The 17,389-nt window shown below is 39.4% G+C and overlaps 1 protein-coding gene across 1 annotated transcript in view; it reads left to right on the top strand.

Moving 5' to 3' along the window:
• Positions 1-11,579: 11,579 nt before the first annotated feature.
• The window catches only part of Mtl (Rac family small GTPase Mtl), a 52,494-nt gene continuing 46,684 nt past the window's right edge, over positions 11,580-17,389 (top strand). The window contains exon 1 of the mRNA XM_089234684.1: positions 11,580-11,895. The gene's annotated coding sequence lies outside the window, so the exon portion shown is untranslated. The remainder of the gene's footprint in view (positions 11,896-17,389) is intronic.

The following is a 17,389-nucleotide window of genomic DNA, read 5'->3' as shown; positions in this document are numbered from 1 at the left end:
AAGAAGTGACTCAAATAGAACTTGCGATGACAGCATAAATGGTATTCTACAACAAGGTCAGTGCTGCTGGTTGGGGTGGTCGGCTATGTGGGATAGTCGATTTTTTCCGACGCGACTTCAATACATTAGAAGTTCCTAAGGAATGTTAATGTGGAGTCGTGTCCGGTTTTCCTGCTGTTTCATTCAAGAGCCTGGATTGGATCAGGGAAATCGTCCACTTCTTTACAGAACACGGACCTTTCCCTGCCTATATTCATAGATTTGGCAAGAGAAACACACCGAAATGTAACTGTGGTTGACAAGGAATCGTAGTGCATTATGCTACAGAATGCACGTACACAGAATAATTCCACTTCGGAAAGTTCTCAGATGCCAAGAGGATCTTATGGCGACGACAATTTCTACAAAAGAAATCGTGTCGCGTACATATTGCGAAACCCATCAGATTTATTGAAGAGAATAACGAGATGATTATTCCACCACACCAGAGGGTTGAACTTTTGTACTCCGATATGAATACTTCATTTAGCTCTAATGACGAATGGATTCCACCAAGAGGGGACGTGGACCGATGGGGCTTTGGTCCGCCGTCGCAGAATACGTAGACCTGCAGGCAAGGTTGTGCTATGAGTGGACCCGGCGGCCGTTGGAATTATCTTTCTCTCTATGTCTATCTTCCACCCCCGCCCTGTGGGGACAGCGGGGGTCAAGGTTGGTCTGACGACGGTCTTCAGTTGCAGCCTGTGGAAGTACTGTAGACTCTCGGTAACTCGACACCCCAAAAGTATCGACAAACATGTCGACTTGAGCGGATGTCGAGCTAGCGGGGTTTCATTCTAAATTTTTGTCCGATCGTTTTTGTGTACGTGAATATATACATTCTAATAATTGTATTAAATAAAATGCTAATTTCAATTCGGGTTGTTTCAAGGTATAAAACGTATAAAAAAATTTACCTAATGAAAAATAATCAAGTATATTTGCTTGTTTTTCTTTCCGAAGAGAAGACAAATATTCTTCTACACTATTCAGTTTATACCGCGATTGTTCGGCTTTCCTGACTGCCTAGGAAGCGACGTATCACATCTAGAGTTTTTAGTGCATCATGGAGAGATGGTGCAGGTACTTCAGTGAACCTTCTGATTCTATTTCTTCGAACCATGAAGCGCTTGCTCTGATTGATTCTAGAATATCATCGTCTGCTAAAAGTCCTGAAATTACAAGATCAGGGTCAATACAATCACCCATACCCATAGTGCTATTTATGCTTTCTCCACACTTAATCTGGGAGGAGTCTTCGGAGAAATAATCGTTTTCCAAGGACTCGGAACAAAAACCAACATGACGTGACGGAAGCAGTTCCGTCATGCCACTTTATTTAACTTCAAAATATTCTGTAACTGTAAGTTCATTTTCTCATTTCATTTTATTTTTTATTTTTTGCTGTGAACATGATTATTAGCAGACCTGCCAACTCTCCCGATTTTTCATCCTTCCTCCCGCTCTCCGGATTTGTTAAAATTTCTCCGGATTTTTGGCAGAAAATTAGATTTTACGCGAGCTTTCACGTTGTCGTGGCGTCAATAATAACTATCGTCGTTAGGGAAAACACCCAAAGAGGACAGTCGTAAGGAAAAGTCTCTGTGACCGCATTTAAGCAACTGGCAAAGACGCGACTTCGTTTTCGTAGCATTTATCGGCAATAATTTATCAGGGGGAAGCCCTTGGTTGCCGAAATTCCTGTATAATCGTTATTGTATTCCATTAACAGCCGCACGGTAAACACGTTTTTTCGTCCGCAGCTTTGTAATTTGAATTTTTTTTAATCATTTCTTCCGATTACACATCTTCAGAAAGAAAATATAAAACTTTAAGCTATATACAGCTAAATATAAAGCTTTTAAGAATTCATATACCCAAGATTATCAATCACTGATAGCATCCACGAAAGGAAACATACTTTATGAACAGTATGTAGATGTGATTTCTCTATTCTGCATGGAAAGACTGGCATACAATTATATTCTCAGGGGCAATGCAGAACCTGCCTTGGGGGGGGGGAGAGAATGTAACTTTTTCTTAATTTATTTAAAAAAAAAAAATTTCGAAAAAAATTTTCATGAACTTTTTTTTTGATCGAGTCTATGAGTGTCGGGGGAGGGAGGGGGGGTGGAAGTACACCCCCCCCCCCCTCGGGAGAATATCGGGATTTCTGGATTTCAAAAGTTGGCACGTCTGTTAGGTTCGTAATGTGCAAAATTATAACAGTTTTTGATAGGCTTTTCCCTAACACCTCCGTATTATCCGTCTGCCGGCCCGTTTATGTCGGATAAGCAAGACTACTGAACTCATTTGTCAGTTTTTTTTCTCGTAAAAATGCTCTTGAAATTTGAGCCCAAAAGGTTTCAAATCTATAAATTTACTCCACAAAACATGCGGATGAAAAGTTTGATCCTTTCAAATTGTCGATTAGCATAATTTTCCTACAGAACTCGGAAACGAAAGTCAACAGGACCCGTATTTTAGGAACTAGAATTTCATTGCCAAAACTTAAGAAACTTATGTTGGAGTAATCGTCTTCATATTTATTGCGAAAAGCAGCAATATATGATTTTCGCTCAGATGAATGACACCTTTGAACCACGAATTCTGCTTGGTTACTACAGGCGTCGGGAAGAATTTTGCTGCCAGTAATAATAGCCCACTCATACAGTGATATATTTTTTTCATTTTTGGTAGCTTAACTACGCACTGCTCATTTTTCTTGAGTGCAAAAAAATTTATCGCCTTGGTCACAACAGAATTAAATTCTTTAATGAATGCGTCACCCACAATATTCACTTTATGCGCCCACCATTGGTAATGCAAAATGTTGTTACCAAGAAGTGTTTTTAATAATTTCAAGTACGCAGTCATGTAACGTGCAGAGTCTGATACTAGATCCTTTATTTTCATATATAATTTCGTATTCTTTTAAGGTGTCAATTATAGCTTGGAAACACGGAAGAAATAACGATAAAATTTAAATTATAAAAATTTTGCACAAAAGTAGTAAAAATTCAAATTTTTGTATTTATTCGTCAAAATTGGCAAATTTCGCATTTATCGCGATTATTTCACAAATACGAAATTTACGTATCCCTAATGATTAGGGGTCATTCAAGTATTACGTCAACATAGATTGGGAGGGGGGGGTTGGATAATGCTTACGTCATCTACGGCCTTTCATGAAAATATGAAATATTCTTAATGGCACCTTACTCGGTGCGCCAAAATGAGAAAACCCTTTCGTTAGTTTTGGGCACTTGAAGTAACATTCCCCCCTAGGGGCCGTTCAAGTATTACGTCATCATCGATGGGGGAGGGGGATTTCTATAATGCAGGGGTGCAAGAGCTGCGCCGAAATGGTTCTCTTGCTACATGGTGCGCCAATTCTTGTTTGTGGTTCGCGGAGGTACCGCTAATGCACGTAGTGCATCAAATACCCGGAATTTAGGAAAAGAAGCATGAAAATTTTGTTCACGGGACGCGTTCTTTCCGAGACAAGGAAAAAGATATGGAAGGGAAACTTCAATTTTTTTCACTTCAAACCATCTACCACAATCGTCCACATCGCGTCCTCTCGTGAGTTTGAAGTAGTCCAATAACGGTTCCGTTATTGGTATAACCCGGGGGCTATCGAAGTCCCTGAATGAATATGTCGAATTTTCCGATTTCGATGAGCGTTTTTTCTTCTGCGGGTTATATACTGAGAATAACGGTAATTTCTCCGCTATCAACCTGCGTTCAAAGACAGCGTATCTACGGCGTAAATTCGCTTCATTTCCCGCAAGATTGCTCCCGCGCCTTTGCGAAGAATCCAAAAGGGGATTGGTTAACTCGTTTAAATCAACAAAATTTTTCAGAGATCGTTGGGAAAAAACGGGATCTGTAAAAACTCCATCTAAAATATTCATAGTTTTGTCATCCAGCCACTATGCGGTCGTGTGGTTATCGCATCGAGAAGAAATATAAGAACTACTATAATAAGTAACTATATTTCTCCTCTAAGGGTTATCGTCGTCGGTTGCCGATCGTGACGATTTCAAATCGCAAAAATCCGGATTTGGCGAACAGGGGCGGCTCGAGGAAAAATCTCTACACATGCATAACCTATTTTTGGCGCTATTGACCGTCTTTTTTTGGTCAACAAAGCTTTTTTCGCCCTTTCAACTCCATTTGGGACACCTAGAGCGGGGCCCAATATGGCTGCACGGTCCGCCCCTGCATTGGTGGGGGAAGGGCATGGCCCCTAGGCTGGGATCTTTTACGGGCCCCCCGACCAGACTTTCACGGTTCCTCCTTTATGATGAATTTATAGCGTGAAAAAACAAAAAAATGATTAAAATCCTCCCAGGGCCGGAGGTCTTGTCAGCCCACCCCTTGTGGGGGCCATGGGGAGGGGCATGCTCTTAATAATAGTCACAGGAAGGAGTTTATACTAGGGGCATGCTCATTTTATATATACATAACTTCTCTGAGATACCAATTATACATATATATACGTACCTTTCCAAAACATGTTGTTGGAGAGAATGAAATATTTGCACCCTCTCTTGTTTTTCGCACTCCCTCTCGTGCATTGCTGGGATTGTACATTACTCCTTCACGTATTGCTAGGATGTTGCTTAACATTGTATCGCCAACAGAACTATCAATTATGAGTGATGAATGGGTTGTGCACTACAATACAAAGAATTACAAGAAGTGAAATCAGTTCAGAGAATAGATAGATATTGGGTAGACATATTCAAACTTTGTAACCTTGAAAGCAGCTTAAAGTTCAAAATTTTGCCAGTTTTGGTGGAGGCTTTTTTATCTTTAGCACATTGAGTAATGCAGACAATGAAAGAGAGTTCAATGTTAACAAAAGTCTGTTTGAACAGGGAAAAATCTTATGTTCAAGGACATGAAAAATTCGAAAAAAATTGTCGTTAAAATGTTGAACTTCTGAAAGCGACTCGTGATTCGTATAGAAAATATTGTACGAGGCTTCAGACTGAGAAAAACAGCAAAAAAAATTTTTTATGTAACTTGTAACTTGCTATTATGTTGAGAAATTGTTTAAGCAAATAAGGTATTTTTATATTTTTCGCATTTCGCTTTTAAATTTAATCATTTCTTTAAATTCTGTGAGAAGCTAATTTTTTTTCACGGAAACCCTTATTATATTCTACATGCACTTTTTTTTTTTTTTGCCATATCAAGATGAATAAGATTTTGGTGTTCAAGCAGCAGAAATTCTTGCTGCCTAGGTTTTCAGTATGCACGTTGCTTAATTTGAAAAGAGTAATAATTTTTATTCGTCATTTCAGTAATGCATGTTTTAGTAGTGACAGATAAGATACTTCAGAAAAAATTTAAATAGGCTTTAATTTGTGAAGGAAATTTATTTTGAATTTATTTGTTCCAACCATTTTTGGCGAAACTTTTGGCATGTCACGGAAAAATTACTCCTTATATTGCAGATATAGTTAGTTTTTAGTTCTGTTCCATTTTCAAAATTTCTGCTCCAAAAATGAAAGTTTCTGCTCCAAAATGGATGAGGGGCGCTTGCACCCCTGATAATGCTTACGTCATCAACCACCCTTTATGAAAATATGAAATATTTTTAATGACATCTTACTCTGTGCGCCAAAAACGAGAAAACCTTTCGATAGTTTTTGGCACTTGAAGCAACACCCTCCCCCCCTTATTGATAAGTGCCCTACAGAGCCACTTTAGTGATCTCTAAATGTTTCCCGGATCTAAGAGATCTGGGAATGTGTCCGGGCCGCTTGTGCTCTGGATCTGTGTCACGCATCACTCAAGTGATCCGTAATTATATGCCGCGGATCACGCTTATATGATCTGAGAATGTGCCGCCGGTAACTTGAGTGATGTAGAACTGCACTGGGGGGCACTTAAGTGATCTAAAACTACGTCACATGTCACTCAAGAGATCTCTAAATGTGTCACGGATCGCTTAAGTGTTCTGGAACTGTGTCCCGGGTCATTTAAGTGATCTGAAAATATGCCACGGGCCGCTTAAATGTTCTGGAATTGTACCACGGGACACTTAAGCGATCTGTAAAAGCCACTTAGTTGATTTTTACAAAATTATGTTTGAAGAACTTAATTAAGTAAATAAAGTGATGCGGCATAATTAATTATGCCGCATCAGATAACCTCCAGGGCTATATTTGGTTCGCGGGCCAAGGACCTTTGTGATTCATCATTATATGGCTCGCAATTAATTTATTAGAGATAAATTTTGAGTTCATAACCTTCAAACAGCATTGAAATTAACAGAAATTGATTATAATAACGTATAAAGGTATTTTCTTCCGAAATTTCAATTGAAAAATATTTTTGTGCATTAAAAAATATATTTTTTATCGTCGGAGGGGGGGGGGGGGAGCACGAGATCCTCTGCCGCCATCCGTGTACGTCTCTGATCCTACCAATATGCGTTGTAGCCTCGTAGGGTTGAAACTACTATATTTATTATCAAGAAGGGACTGAAAATTTACATCTGGGTGGAAAAAATCCGGCTTACAACAAAGTATACACCGCGTGGGCGACATCACAACAACTTCGTTCGAACTACTCTCGAACAAAGCGCTTGAAGAGAGCAAGCGCTGTGCTCTCGAACACGACTGCCACGAGAGCGAATCTCGGGCTCGCCACCTATATTCACGAATACGGTCGGGCTTGACCGTCACAGACGCCCCCTCTGGTTTCATGAAACCGTCTCGGTATGAAACCAGGAAGAGTCTTCAAACATAAACAATACGGTGCATATAAACAATCAAAAGTATTTGACGAACACATTTCAATAGTAGAGGGCAAAAAAAATAAAAATCACACACATTTTCAAAAATAATATATATATAATTCATCACGAGAACGATGGCTTGTAGGTAGATCAATCTACGACTTTTTCGGAGGGCGGCCTCGTCGCCGCATAGGCATCACAGGTGTCTGTGCAAGGTCGAAATGCTGATGTATGATTCACTCCAAGTGATACCTGAGGTGAAGATGTACTGGCCACATCATGTCTACATGGAGATCTCTGGGACACCGCAGAATTTTGGCGCCTCGACAATGAGCTTCTACGGTTTTCGTCTTGTGGAACTCTACGTGATCTCGAAGACAGATTCGTCCTCAAAGGTCATCTCACAGTATTAACAGACGATCACCTGGACGCGAATCGGCTGTCGCGATTCTGGCAATGACGCTGTCGTTTCCTCGGCGTACGCCTCGTTGATGTGGGTCATGACGTGCTTTATGATCTGCAATTTCCGACTGAATGTGGACTGGCAGATTCCGCCAACGTATGCAGCCTGCAAGCGACTGGCGGACACGACCTTGCAGCTGCTTGAAATTGGTGACTTTGTGGACATGGAATGGTTTCTTGAGTGTTCTGTTCGTCAACGTGTCTCTGAAACTGACTCTTCTGAACGAACTGGCAGACGTGACATCTGAATAAATATCTGGCGTCGAGCGGAGGGTTTGCGGCGACCCTTTGTTTCTTTGCATCGTCTTTTCCGGGCATAGCCGTTGTTTCTATCAAGGCCTCGACCTTTTTGCGTCCCCCTTTCTCTCTGACTTCGGATGTTCAAGAGTCCAGGCGGGACAGGTTTGCGACCCCTTGCGACAGGCTTACTTAGCAGGGTGCTAAGTTGACGCTTTTGCTCGGTAGTCAAATCTCTTCCCTCGTCAGCACGCAATCGGTATGAATGCATGAGGTCCACTGATTCTGATACTGCACAATCAGCCGCTGGAACCTGTGGGAATGAGAATTGGTGATGGGGAGTGTCACTGAAAAACCAACATTTCCTTTTTAGATCCACAGCGATGCCTGCTGCCGTCAGGAAGTCTAATCCCAGCAGCGATCGGTTACTCTTTGCTTCTGGTTACACTAAAAAGGTGGTATCAATAGTTCGATTTCCAACGCGTACAGGTACTTTGACTTATACAAATACAACGCCACAACAGGCAAATTGCCCAACGAGGTGGCTGACTTAAGAACATCATGGATCCCCGAGCCATTTTTCTCCGAGCCCCCCCCCCCCGCGGAACCCCCAACGAATCGGTACATGCGGGAATGTGCATGTACGTGTAGTGCAACCTGACGTAAAGTTTGTTTCTATGTAATGCTTGTTATGTGTAGCGCTGCCATCTGCCACCAGTTTTTCTAACTATGAGTGAAGTGTTATCATTGAATGATTTATCGTTGTAGGACTGTTGCGCTCTGTGGCGAGACTTTTTAACGGGGAGATCGGTTCGCATTTGCGCCTTGAAGTTGGAACCACAGCAAACCAACTTCAGCCGACCAACCCGGATCCTCGCATCGCGAGTCCGTCACTATAACCACTCGACCACCACAGCGACTTCATAGACCTTGCTGATAGACCGGGTACCATCAGCCAGACAAATAGTCGTGGTGGCACTGTTCATTGGTATATTTTTACTTAGGAAAAGCTTGTATAAGCGTTCCCCTGCAACCGAGTGTGTCGCACCTGTGTCGATACATATGAGACCACGATCTTGACATACTTCAATTTCCATCAGCGGTAGCGATACCTGAGCGTCTGTGGGTTGACAGCTGTACAAAATAGGGCTGTTTGGTGATTTCACAGCTGTCGCAGTCGATGGAGAGCAGTTTGGACATTTTGCTTTGATGAACCCTGGCATACGACATCCATAGCAAACGATAGACGATCTGTCATGTAAAGGTACGGATTTTTGGGGTTGCACAGTTTTACGAACTTGTTCGGGTTTATTCGAAAAATTGTTTCGGTTGAAAAAACTTCTGATATTGTCATAGGCATCCAGTTTATCGGCAAGAACAGTGGGTGAGATTACTTCTGTCCACTCATCCATTAGATGCTCTTTGCATTCAGGAGGGACTTTATTTTTAATCTGGTCAGTAATGATCAAGTCCTTTAACCCATGGAAAGTTGTGATGTTCGATTCAGTTAACCAATTTTCGAAGAACGACCTGAGCTCGAAATAGTAGTCACGCCAAGTACTGTCTTTCGATTTCTTGTGAGTAGCAAACAGTTGACGGAATTTTTCAGCAGATAATTGGAAACGTTTCCGGAGGACCCCTTTTACATGTTGATAATCAGATGCTTTATCTTCAGGTTCATGTGCGATGAGCGATGTTACACTACTCGGCAGGACTGTGATGAGGTGGGATACTCAAAATTCTTCAGGGACCTAATTGTCAATTTGAGTTGCCGTTCAGCGAGAGATAGAAACAATGATACGTCGTCATTTTGAACGTCGAAACTCGGGAGCAGTTTATGAAGTTCAAATCTAAGTTCTGGTGACGTTGACATAAGACTGGCACTGTTATAAGCGACTTCGGGTTGAAGTTTTGAGTTTTTCAAGTTCGAATTGCATTTCCAACTTCGATTTCCTTTTTCCGCTTGAAGCGTGGCTTGTTTTCGTTGATCTTAGCGTTTAGAGTCCGAAATTCTCTCATCGATGACAGTTAGCAGGAATTCTTTCATAAAGTCCTCATCATAATCATCGTGGTTGATTATTGCAGATTTTATCTGAATGACTGTCATGTCGGTTGACACTGCTACTCCCAATGCTTGAGCTAGAACGATGAGGTCTTGCTTCTTTCCTTTTGCTAAATAAGCCATGTCACACTATATATAAACGAATGTTTCAATAACAATAAAAAAAATCTACACTTTTGAGACGTGCGGAACAACATAAAAAAAAACGAACATTAAACATTTTCACATTCAACGAACACTTTCGCGAATTTCGTTTCAAGTTGAAAACGAACACGGATAAACATTCGAAAAAACTAATGCGATGGATTCTTTTCAGGTTGAAAACGAACATCGGACGAACATCTGCGACGAAAGTTTCACTTACCAATTCGTAGGTACGTTCAGGCTGAACGCTCACGATTTCCCTCGAGTTGAAAAAAAAACCCGTCATATTTCACGATGGACGCCAAATTGTAGCCTCGTAGGGTTGAAACTACTATATTTATTTTCAAGAAGGGACTGAAAATTTACATCTGGGGGGAAAAAATCCGGCTTACAACAAAATATACACCGCGTGGGCGACATCACAACAACTTCGTTCGAACTACTCTCGAACAAAGCGCTTGAAGAGAGCAAGCGCTGTGCTCTCGAACACGACTGCCACGAGAGCGAATCTCGGGCTCGCCACCTATATTCACGAATACGGTCGGCCTTGACCGTCACAGCGTTAGGATTCAGAGCGACAGAGCTGATGACGAAATTTTGCTGACAAGGGGGTCAAAAATGGCTAAAAATTTGCTCACGTAATACTTGAACGACCCCTAGGATAAGACGAAGTAGGATATGTTCAGTACGATTAAGTGATTTACTTACCTGAGGGGTTTTTCTTTGCGAGCAGGATATACAGTCAAAAAATTCGAGATGATCCCCGACCACTTACATTTCAGCAGGAACCGAATTCTATTCAGCAGGCGTTCACGCTTCCGTCATAGCTGCGAAAAGTGTTAAACGTATTTACAGAGCCGCAACTAGGGGGAGGGGAAAGCAGGTGGGTCTTGTGCCCCGGGCGCTGAACGGAAGGGGGCACCAAATGCACCCTTTAACTGCTTCTACATTACATGTGGGTGCCAAAATGCGTTCTTGCCCCAGCTGAAAAGGTATCTAGTTGCGGCCCTGCGTATTCATCACAGTAGACCCGTTGTCTAAAATATGAAAGAGTAGATGACTTTGCCTAATAATACTGAAAAAATCGTCAACGAATAAGGCAAATACCAGGAAATACTAAAAAATTCCTAATGCATTCGACGACAAGAATGTGAAAAATCTACCATTGCCACTCACTGGTGGCAAGAGGGCAATAGATTGAAATTTCAGGAAGCGAGAGTTTTGCACAAAGTGAAATCCACGGCCGATTTAGGCTTCTACGAAGGCACATACATCCGAGCCTTTGAAAATAAATTAGTAAACGACAGTAAATCAACACCACACCGATTGCATGGCTAAATTCATTACGAGCGGGAATTTAAAGATAATTCGATTAGACCAATTGGATAGGTCCATTTTGCAAGCAGCCAATCAGGCTGTTGCAAAAGACGCAGGTGCTCGCTTCATTCTTGCCACGACGTTTGACTTGAACATTGTTTTTTCGTTCTCAGCAACCGAGATTAAAGATTTGGTACTCAATCCAAGTGGGAAACTCTTATCCTCTGAAGACGACACCCATAGCGTGTCATAATGCATTAGGAATTTTTTTAGTATTTCCTGGTATTTGCCTTATTCGTTGACGATTTTTGAGTGGTTCTTCATTTTCCTTGATTGGCGACTTTTCTGTGATTTTAGCACAAGGTGGCAACTTTGCTTACTTTTAGAATCAGGTATTGGCAAAGCCGCTTAATGCAGCTTTGGATATTGGTGATGGCCCGTATTTTTCTCTAGCGAATATGGTCATTGCAGCACCCAATCGTCAATGACGTGGAAATAAAAATCTGAATGTCTATTGTGGGGTTCCGTTGCATATAAAATAATAAAATTCTAAAAAGAATTGAGTTTTGGACAGCATTTGGTCGCATGCGAAATCAATGAAAATTCAACGAAACATCAAAACTTGGATGAACAAGCCTCATCAACTCATCATCATCACCATCATAAGCGGCGTCTTGTTTTAATCATCTTGAAAGAGTGCTTACTGAAAGCTGAAAAATTGTCTGCTGTGATGTAGATCTTTAACCGCAAGTCAAAGCAAATTTTTCCGTTCACCTCTGGAGTTCAAGGTTTCCATTGGGAGTGCGTATCGATTCTACGGAAGTTGAACGCCGGCCGAATTTCTCAATTCATCGAAGTACAAGAAGCACTCGAAAACGTGATTCTCAAATTACATTTTTTTTTTGTTAATTTAAGTAACCTTGTACAACTAATTAGTTTTCCTAAATGAGCTATCGTTTTTTTTCTTTTCTTCTTTGCAGGATGTGGGGAAAGGTTTGGAATTTTTTCTCATATTGTCATCATTTTCCATTTTTTTCTTCTCTGCAGCCAAAATGGAGAAAAAATAGTTTATCAAAAAATGTCTTAATTTAGTTTTATTGTCGCCATTACGGTAACCAAAATAAACATTCCAAAAGTTACTGTCGAGGCCCACAAACCATTGCTGTCCGACAGTTTTTGCCCTGCTTTGACGAACTTTCAAAGTAGCCCATTGTTCAAGTTGAGTCTTGTTTCATATATATGCAGAATTTGGTGATCGGTCTAACATTGTAGGTTTGTATAGAGAACACCCAGAAAATCATATATATATACATACACATTCAGAGATGTCGTTGTACTCTAATTTACCTGGGTCCCAAGATCCATGTTATTTAAAAAATCAGTCGTTTTTGAGTGAAAGTGGGTTCCTCTCTCGGAAAAAGTAAGTCCCTCGATAATTCACTGGTATCTCTATGAATTTTTTTCAGCATGCCCCGGGTCTCTGATCACCTGGTTTATATCACTTCGTTCAGACAGTGATAGGCCATGTTCTGGGTAGGAGGATTATCTTTGTGAAGATAACTCTTATGCAGAGTTATCTCTGTGAATCAAATAATTCACTTTTAGAAACATTTTCTATCCAAAGGTTCATTTACTTTTTGCCTACTAGTAGGAAAAGCTTGCAAAGAAGCCCATTAACACACAGAATTTAACATGTGGCATTTAGCGCATGTAGCAAATCCAAAACATATATAGTCAGTCCCGTTTACAACATTCCCGTTCTGAACATTTTTCCACTTAGTAGAACTTATTTTAGTGTTCCCAACTCCAAGTAATTCTTATTAAGGTTTCCTGTTTAAAGTGTTTTCCTGTTTACAACGTTTTTATGACAGTTTTTTGAAAAACATAAGCAGGATCCACTGCAATTAAAAGTTACACACACATTTATATATTTACGCATTTTTATAGGTACACACATGGTTAAATTTGGGGCACAATTCACTGAATAGTAAATCACCCATAGATGATAGACCTGAGTTGTATTCTGTTTGAAAAAAGAAAGTGCTGCCATCTATATTTCCGAAGTGAAGTGTATTGTTTGAATTATAATTGTAACGTTTGCAGGCCTGTTGCTTTCTGTAGTGAGACTTTTTAAAGGGGAGATTGGCTTGCATTTGTGCCTCGAAGTTGGGAACCACAGAAAACCAACTTCGCCGAACAGCAGCACTGCTAGATTTTTTTTTTAAACCAAGCACAACTCAGGTCTATCACCATCTATGGGAGATTTACTACCTAGTGAGTTGTGTGACAGAAGTGTAACTGTGTGTGTACCTTACAGTCTGAGTGCGTATGTAGTGTTTGATTTTTTAGTGCTGCCATCTATATTTCAAAAGTGAAGTGAGTGATGTGTTATGATTAAATTACATTTGTACTGTTTGTAAGTCTGTGGCGAGATTTTTTAAAGTGAAGATCGGCTCACCTTCGCGCCTTGAAGTTTGGAATCACAGAAAACCAACTTCAACCGACTACTGTAGTCGATCATCATTGTGTTAAATCCTGATGTTTCATGAAAAAATTTTCATTCCGGGAGTAAAAAATGCATGCCCGCCGAATTACAAATGTTAATTTAGAAACCGCAGAATAACAAGCATTAAATCGGCAATGTTGCCAAATAACGAGTGTCAGATCGCCAATCTTGCTAAATAATGAGTGCTGAATCGCCAAGCATCGTGTTGATTCTTCCGAAATTCTCTCTCATTTTGTAACAATTTCTTTCCAAGTATAAAAAAATTGAAAACTTATAAAAATATTTTTAGCTCGTTTGAAGTGCTGCTGTTCAAAACAGCAAATAGTGCCCTCAGTAAGCAAAAATCATCTTAAATAGACGGATGTAAAAAATTTTTATGACAGTCGCTCTTTCAAACAAGGTGTCAAAAGCCTAAAACACCAAAAACAAGCTGATGAAAAGATGTTTGATAACAAAAGACAGTGCAGTTGTTTTATTTTGAAAAGGGGTGAGGGTTAACGAAAATATTCTTGTTAATTTCACTGTTCTGATTTGCCAATTCGAGATCCTGGTCCTCTGTCACGGCTCCACATCAAAAATAAAAAGTATTTCAGTGATGTGCTCAACATGTTTTTCTAGCAGTTCAAACATTGCAGTATTTATTTGACGACTTCAAGTTGTTAATCCAGTAATTGAACACAATGCGTTCTTTGCACACCCTGAAAATTTACTATTGGCTATGATCATTGATGACAGAGAACACATTCGAGAGAGATTGGGTACAGAAGAATTTTAAAAGCAAGTTAATCAGCCTCTGAATTAAAAACTATTGAACACTTCATGTTAAGCTTAATTCCATTAACCTAGCTTAATTGTTATCATTTTCTGTTACATTTTTAATTTTCTCACTTTTTTTTTCTCTTGATTCCTTGATTAACTGGCTGGACTACCGACTGGAGTTTTTTCCCGCACATCCGCACCCTTCTGGGCACTGAGCTAACATTGCTAATGTGACAGAGCCTGGTTGTGCTTGGTTCGTTCTGTTCAGTTCAGACACTTTATGCTACCTAAGATCAACTTTAAAGCTACCAATTGCCTTCGGATTATTTACTACTACTACACTAGACATGCACCTCGTCCATATTCCTCTGCGGAATCTCTAACAAATTGGTGCATGTTGGAATGTGCGTGTATGTGTAGTGAAACCTGGCGTGAAGTTTGTTTCTGTGTAATACTTGTTATATATGTGTAGTGCTGTTATCTGCCACCAGTTTTTCTAATTATGAGTGAAGTGTGATGATTGAATGATTTATCGTGGTAGGCCTGTTGTTCTCTGTGGCGAGACTTTTTAATGGGGAGATTGGCTTGCATTTGTACCTCGAAGTTCGCAATCCAATTCTGTCACTATGACCACTCGACCACCACAGTGGCCAGATTATTTACTGGAATACTGGCCTGTTGTATCCTCCCCCAATGTTATGGGAAGTATGTAATTATATATTCATCAATTCCGACACTAACATCAGAGCCATTAAAAAGTTTCCCAGTCACACTCGGACAATCCAGAGATGTGTTAGAGGCCTCAACTAAAGTATGTAGACATGAAGCTAGAGATGGCTGCATCAGATCTACACTATTATTAAGATCAGTTACGCCTGATTTCTCCTAATCGTCAGATTTTGAATGTGTCACACAATTTTGGTAAATAGTTTTTAAATATAATGTTAATTATACACACTCTCCTACTTTGGTTGGTTAATTGGATAGGGTGTAGGTGGAACTCGATGGGCAGCCACCTCTTCTTGGTAAGTTCTGGGTCATTTTGTTATGACAAAGCACGCGAAGAGCTGCTCAATTAAACTAGAAAAAATTTGGTCATTCCTGTTTTTCAAACACATTGTGTGACCTAAAAACATTGAAATATTAAGTTTTAATTTATTTTACTTTATTGAACCATAAAATAAACATAAACTTTTGCGTGTCGATCATTCAATTTTAAGTAATGTTAAAAAAATTAAGCAAAATTTTCAATTTTGTCAGTTTCCATAAACTTCAAGTGTTATGAGTACTATGCGTGACCGGAAAGATATCAACCGATTTTAAAAATTTTTGTTATTCTTTTTATTAAAGGAGGCAACTTTTCCGCACTATAGCAATTTGAAAATAAAAACATTTTTTTCAACCCACCCTAATGTACATGCATGTTTAAGTTACATATTTTGAGGTTGTGAAAAAAGTAAATTTAATTTTCATCCCATTTTGCCCAAAAAACCTACCCGGGGCTGTAAGTGAACAATTATTCCCTTATTGTATGGTCAATTTTATTAATCAAATACAAAGTTTAACATGCACTAAAAATATATATTTAGACATAATGTAAGATGTACACATAAAGAATGTACATACATGTTTAAATTAGATATTTTGTGGTTGTGGAAATGGGAAATTCAATTTTCCCCATTTTGCCCAAAAAACCCACCCAGGCTCGGTTTTTACAACCCTGATAGCAACAGGACTGTGAAGTTCAGAAATTATTTTTCAGAAACCAGGTTTTGCCTGTAAATGAAACAATGTGTTGATAATAAGTTATTTTCACTCGCCATATCCTTGATTCTAACGACGGAATTAAAATGTCTACCTGTAGCAGTACTGTCAGTGCAGACTCCAATTTAATTTTGCCAATCCAGTCCTTTATCTTTTATAAAATTATCAAAACTGCAAAAATTTTGTTGCTGGTTGTGTTTGCAGCTAATTCCAAAATGCTCAAAATGTCTTCCTTCGCGTCATTATCACCGTGATCAATAAAGCGAGCATACATGAGCAAAATGCTATGGTTTTGAACATTGTTGGATTCATTTAGTTGTATTGCTAACAATTTTCACGTCTTAATTTCTTCTACGAGTTGCATTTTGGTGTGTAGTGCCATTCCAGCTATGCGCTTTTCTATGGTGTCATTTGACAATTAAATGTCTATTCTATTTGCCGCAGACTGTCCTAACACTTCTTGGCAAGCTGTAATCAGAGAAGGCTTGACGAGTTCGTCAATAGTATATGGTTTTTTGCATTTGGCTATTTGTGATATTAAATATGATGTCGTTGGTAGTGAATCGTCAGTCATTGAAGTTAGAGAAATAATTTTCTTTTCTGTTTGAAGAACACCTTTTTTGTGCATAAAGAACGCAATAGGTTTGTTTGCAAAATCGGGATGTTTGTGCTGAGATGTCGGATGAGACACGGTGGCTTCATTTGCCAAAATAGTAGCACAAATTACACATTGAGATCTTGGCAATTGATCAGTGTCAGGGCAAAGAATGAAACCAAATTTTAAATAATTGTTATTGTATTTACGGATGAATGTTTTTTTTTTCTGATTAACACTAGCTATTTTTTCCTCGTTATGCACAACCTGAAACTAAAGATAGTTGTCCTGCTGGCTTGAGTTGGAAAAATCAGTATTTTCACTTTCATTTCTGATACAGGATTTTTAACTCCAAAATTAAACAAAGTCCCTCGTCTCTTATTCATGATGAAATTTAAATTTGCTCACTTATTACAAATTTTAAAAAAATTTCATATTCCAAAAAAAAGGAAATAAGTTCATAATTAAATTATGAAAATAAAAAGTCCAAAATTCTGAGAACTAGACACAGACTGCTTCAATATCTTATTAAGCTTCATGTCCGGAATACAGTATTTTCTCTGCACCTTGCTGATTGATGATTAACATTATCCATACAGATGACAAAGGGGAAGATTTCCCCATTCAAAGTTGTAATTGGATTTGTAAGAGTATTTTTTATGAATGATCAACAACAGCAGTATCTTTTGTCCCTATCTTATGGGTTAAGTATTTTAATTGTCCAAAAGTTTCTCATTCTTTAATACC

Source organism: Pholcus phalangioides, unplaced genomic scaffold (genome assembly GCF_987345545.1).
Source record: "Pholcus phalangioides strain wild (caught in Gottingen) unplaced genomic scaffold, Ppha-v1.0 ptg000008l_1, whole genome shotgun sequence".
Classification (NCBI taxonomy): Eukaryota; Metazoa; Arthropoda; class Arachnida; order Araneae; family Pholcidae; genus Pholcus; species Pholcus phalangioides.
This window is presented reverse-complemented; position numbering and strand designations above follow the sequence as displayed.